At 36.4% G+C, this 6,008-nt stretch overlaps 1 long non-coding RNA gene across 1 annotated transcript in view; it reads left to right on the forward strand.

Annotated features, from left to right (window-relative positions):
- The window catches only part of LOC118935357 (uncharacterized), a 33,600-nt gene extending 29,485 nt beyond the window's left edge, over positions 1 to 4,115 (forward strand). Inside the window, exons 3-4 of the long non-coding RNA XR_008998321.1 lie at positions 3,598 to 3,644; positions 3,993 to 4,115. This is a non-coding gene — a long non-coding RNA (uncharacterized LOC118935357). The remainder of the gene's footprint in view (positions 1 to 3,597; positions 3,645 to 3,992) is intronic.
- The last annotated feature ends 1,893 nt before the right edge of the window (positions 4,116 to 6,008 follow it).

Here is a 6,008-nt window from a genome sequence, read left to right on the forward strand (position 1 = left end):
GAAGGTTGGAGAACCCCTCTGGCCAGCTAGAGAACAAAAGGAATCCCTGAGCACCGGCACTCTGCTGTCATTTATCACAGAAGGCTTCCTGCCCTCTCCTATTTTTTTTGTAGTTGGAGGGTTGTCATAATGGAATAGATCTCTCTCTTTACTTCAAAAGGAAAAATAGAACAAAGGAGGGAGAAAGGGAGGAAGAAAGAGAGAGGAAAGGGATCAGTTCATTCCTGTTTGGGGGAAACTTTAGGTCTGTAGTAATCACCACCATCGATCGTGGCGGGTGGCCTCAGCTCTGCTGAAGGAAGTCCACCACATTAGAATCCAGGGAATTTGAAATGGCAGCATTTTTGGTGACTTGCAGATTTCCACTGGCAATTTCTTTAAAGCCAAAGAATTATAATTAAAAAAGAAATGGATCCAATTATATCTGCCTCCTGTCTGAAAGGATAATGAGAATCACATGTCTAAACTTCAGCAGTTTCTATTTCCAAGCAAGTTATCCCATGAGAGAAATTCCTTCTTTTCATCAAAGCTCAGTAAACCACATTTCTCCCTCCTCTTTGGCTACTGTGGTTTTGCTTTGATTTTTTAAAGTCCCAGCAATGGAGCTCAGTCATAGTAAATGCTCTCATTTCTCTTTTTAAAAGAAAGGTCAGGGTGATATATCTTTCAGTCTCAAACAGACAGCGATCAAGAGAGTAGGAGTCCTCTGTCTTAACCAGCCAAGATGCACCCTGTCAGAGCAGACTATTTAGCTCAGGCCATTGCCATCTAGCATTTTGTTAGGTTGTGAGGAGAATGCTAGGTGCCTGGGGGAGATGAGGAGTTTATTAGGTGGCCAGGATAGGCCAGTCGGGGGGAGAATTTTACCCACATGAGTGAGGCTTGCATAACATGGTGGGCATCAATGTACCTTGAAAATGGCAGAGCCTGTAATGGCACAGAGTGCCATCATTGCTAAGAATAAACAGATTATACAATAGTGTTGTTCTTACCATCATTAGTGTGACTCTTGATGGATTTGGCATATGTATCATGGATCCATCCAAACACAGCAGGGCACCCCACCATCTCCTCCTTCCAGGAAGCCCTAGAAGCAAGAACGGGGCAGAGTCAGCTCCCAGTGTCCAGCTGTTATAAACACTTACATGCAAATCTTTGTGTAGATATATATTTTATTGTGCTTATTAATCACTTGAATATCTTTTTTGGTGAAGTATCTGTTAAAATCTTTTGCCCAAGACTCAGAGACTCCAAGAAGGAACTAGTGGTTACCAAAGGGGAGGGGTGTGGGAGGGCGGGTGGGGAGGGAGGGAGAAGGGGATTGAGGGGTATTATGCTTAGTACACATGGTGTGGGGGATCACAGGGAGAACAGTGTAGTGGATCTGTGGCATCTTGCTGCACTGATGGACAGTGACTGCATTGGGGTATGGGTGGGGACTTGATAATATGGGTAAATGTAGTAAACACATTGTTTTTTCATGTGAAACCTTCATAAGAGTGTATATCAATAATACCTCAATAAAAAATTAAAATAAAAAAAATAAAATCTTCTGCCCATTTGCACGGGGAAGGCAGTATAGCACAGAGAAGACAAGTAGTGACTCTATAGCATCTTACTACACTGATGGACAGTGAGTGACTGTAATGGGGTATGTGGTGGGTACTTGATAATGGGGGACACCTAGTAACTACAGTGTTGCCCTAGTGATTTTATATTAATGATACCAAAATAAGAAAAATCTTTAGTCTATTTATTAATTGTTTTGACTTATCAAATTGTAAGAGTTCTTTATATATTCTAGATACAAATCCTTCATCAGACGTAGATTTGCAAATACTTTCGCATAGACCGTGGCTTGTTTTTTCATTTTCTTAATGGTGTCTTTTAAAAAGCAAACGTTTTTAATTTTGAAGAAGTCCAATTTGTTAATTACTTCTTTTTGTATAATATATAAGAACTGTTTACCTAACCCAAGGTCACAAATATTTTGCTTTTACTTTTAAGCCTGTAATTCATTTTGGGTTAATATTTGTATGTATAGTGAGGTAGGGGTCTGAATTCATTTTTCTGGTTATAGACATCCAGTTGTCCCAGCAACATTTGTTCAAGACCATTCTTTCTCAACTGAACTACCATGACAAATTTGTTGAAAATCAATTGATCATAAAATAAGGGCTTATTTCTGAACCCTCAGTTCTGTTCCACTGATCTGTATGTCTGTCCTTATGCCAATACCACACTGATTACTGTGGCTTTGTAGTAAGTTTTGAGATCAGGTAGTATGAGTTCTCCAACTTTGCTCCTCTTTTAAAAAACTGATTTGGTTACTCTGGGTCTTTTACGTTTTCATAGACATTCTAGGATTGGCTTGTCAATTTCTATAAGAAATTATGCCAGGATTTTGATAGGGATTCTATTGGTCAGTTTGGGTGGAATTGCCATCTTAATGTTGTTTCTTTCAGTCCCTAAAGATAGAATGTATTTCCATTTCTTTACAGCTTTAACTTCTCTTGTAATTTTTTGTAGCTTTTACTGCAAGTCACTCCTAAGTATTTTATTGTTTTGGATGCTATTGTGAATATAGTTTCTTAATTTCATTGCATTTTGGAAATTTGGTATTTTGTCTATTGATATTCATCCTGAGATTTTCTACATAATTTATTATACTCTCTCAGAATAAAGAGATTTACTTTTTCTTTCCCAATTTTTGTGTATAATATATTTGGTTGATCATCTTGTTTTATTGTACTACCTAGTACCTCCAGTATTATACTGAATAAGAATTATGAGAACAGATATCCTTTTGCTTTCAACCTATGTGTGTCTTGTAAACAATGTACAATGGATTTGCTTTTTCATCCAGTCTGAAAATTTCTGAATTTTGGCTGGAATGTTTATTCTATTTACATTAAGTGTAATTATTAATATCGTTGGATGTATATGTGTCATTTTGCTTTGTTTTCTATATGCCTCATGTCTTGTTTTTCCTTTGTCCCTCCTTTACTCCATTCGTTTGTGTGAAACAATATTGTATAGTATTTAATTCCTTAGTAGATTTTTTAAATTATATTTTTGAATTATTGTCTTAGTGCTTGCTCTAGGAATCACAATATGCATTTTAACATATCACTACCTACCTCAGGTTAATGCTAACTTAATCCAGTAAAATATAGCAACTTTGTTCCAATACAGCTTCATTTTTCCCTACTCCACCCTCACTTTTGTGCTGTGTCATGTATTTTACTATGTCCATATATGTTGCAAACCCCAAAATACACTTGCCTTATATATATATATGCCATTTAAAGAAATAATAGAAGAGAAAAATATATATCCACTATCTTTTATAATTACTCACATCTTTACCATTTCTAATCTTCATTTCTTAGGAATTCTTGAGGATTCCAGTTATCAATCAAATCAATCAAAGGATTCTTTCATCCTGATTTCCTTTAGTATTTTTGTAATACATGTCTGTTAGCATCACAGATCAGCCTTTGTTTATTTGAGACTATTTTTATCTCTCTTTCACTTTTGAAGGATAGTTTTGCTGGATGTAGAATTCTTGGCTGACATTTGTTTTTTTTTTTTCAGCACTTGCAATATGCCATTCTGCTGCTTGCTGGACTCCATTGTTTCTGGTGAGATTTAGCAGTTATTTGTATTGTTGTTCTCCTGTATATGATTAATTTTTCTCTTGCTGCTTTCAACATTTCCTCTTTGTTTTCTGCTTTCAAGAGTTTGATATTACTAAGTGAAGTGAAGATCTTTGTTTTTTCTACTTGGGTTTCATAGAGATTGGATCTATAAATTAATGTTTTTATGAAATTTGGGAAGTTTTCAGTCATTATTTCTTCAGACATTTTTCCTGCCCTTTTTGTCTCCTTTCTTATTCTGGAATTTCCATTATGCAGTTGGTATGCTTGATGTTGTTCCACAGGTCTGTGAGAACTTATTCATTTTTCTTCATCTTTCTTTTTGTTATTCAGATTGGATTTCATTCTACTGATCCATCTTCAAATTCATTGATTCCTTCTGACTTCTCAAATGTACTACTGAACCCATAAAATAAAGTTTTCATTTTGTTATTGCATTTTTCAACTGCAGAATTTCCATTTGGTCCTTTTTAAAAAATTCATTTTTTATTGATATTCCTACTTATTGAGTCATTTTAATAATATTTTTTTTCAAATTCTTTAAACATGGTTTCCTGTAGTTTTTTTTAACATTCTTAAAATAACAACTTTGAAGTCTTTATTAAATGCAGCATTTGGGCCACTCAAAGACAGTTTTCATTATATTTTTCCCCCAAGGTGTGGGTCACACATTCTTGTCATTTTTCATGACTCATAAATTTTTGTTGAAAATTGGATGTTTTAGATAATATAGCATAACAGATCTAGATTCTGGGTTTTTAAAAATCATTTGAGAGTCTTAGTTGTTACTACTTTTTGTTTGTTTTTAACTTGTGTGGATTTGGTCTGCAGATTCTGTCATCCCACAATGTGCATCTGCTGATGACTGCTCAGATTTTTAAAAAATATATTTATTGGTATTTTTTCTTTGGGGGCCTGACTTTTTTTGGGTTGCCTCAGTGTTTGCATAACTTAATTGTCACTCAATGATTGGTCAGAGGTTGGGCCTAACCACCATTCTCTCTGGTGGATCTGTGTTTGAACTGGGGGAATTCATTCAAATTTGGCAATTTCAACTCTGCCCCAGCCATTACTTTAATGCCAGACCCTCCTAGGTCTCTACAATGCATGCACACAGGCTCCCAGACATCCAGGGTTATGTGGAATGCTTATTAAGATCTTAGTGGCTATCTCATTTCCAGGATCTCCTTACTTAATTTATGGCTAGTCTTATACTGCTCATCCAATCAGGATTGCAACCTTAGGCCAGGAGATCTATAGGCTTTTCACATTTGCTGCTGGCTGTGGTTTCTACTCCTCACTCCAAATCAAGTGAAGGCCAATCCTATACTGGTAGAATAGCTAGGCTGATCAGCCTACGATAAAAGGTGGAGGCAATCTAGGGCAAGAATTTCACATATCCCCACTCTTTTTACCTGAATCTCCATAGTTTTTAATGATGATATGCTTCTCAATTTGTTGTTTATCCATGGTCAATTTCCAGAATCCTGAAACCATTGCTATTTACAATTATGTCCAGTTTATAGTTATTTTTAGTGGGAAGCATTTGTTGATTTCTTCACTCCTTCATAGCTGGAAGCTCCACCTACATTTAATATGCCAAAGAAATGCATTTTATTATTTTTAAGCATGACATCTTATCATTTTGGCTATGAATGAGTACTAATAAGTAAAGCTAAATTTAGGAAAACTGAATTGCTTCTCTGCCTTTTGGCTAAGATAAAGTGTGGAAGAACTTCAGTTAACAATAATGTGACTTTGACACTTTGTGATCAGAAACAGAAAAGCTTTTCAAAAGACGTTTTGAATTAATCCCTAAGATTTCAAGTCTTTTTGAAAAATCCATTTATCTGAATATCAAGAGTTGCATATTTTTTTAGCAGGGAATAATTTTAAGATTTAGCAACAAGCATGTGAATGAACTGGAGTTTAAATTAAAGAATTCCAAATTTTTTCCTGACCTTGGCTGCTGTTGAGGTGTAATATAAATATTTCCCTGGTGTTCTTGGTGGGGGGGGCGGTAATGAGGGAGTTTGGGAATCTTGATTTATATATTTGCCATCCTCTTTTAAATAGATTCAGCTGTAATGTCTATGGCACCAGCAGAATCTCAATGTCTGCCCATTTACTGGGACTGTGGTCATTTCAGGCCCTCAGCCAGACCACCTCCCCTGGGTCTTTGCCAGCTCACTTCTCCTTTTTAGCCTACTTCTCTTGCCCTTGGCTCTGATGAAAAAAGGGGAAGAGGGGTAACAGGACCCGGAGGATACCCAGCCCCAGTTTCAGAGGCCATATGGTCACCAGGGAGACTGAAATATCCCAGGACCCTGGAAGTGGGCAAGGAGCCAT

Source organism: Manis pentadactyla, chromosome 6 (genome assembly GCF_030020395.1).
Source record: "Manis pentadactyla isolate mManPen7 chromosome 6, mManPen7.hap1, whole genome shotgun sequence".
Classification (NCBI taxonomy): Eukaryota; Metazoa; Chordata; class Mammalia; order Pholidota; family Manidae; genus Manis; species Manis pentadactyla.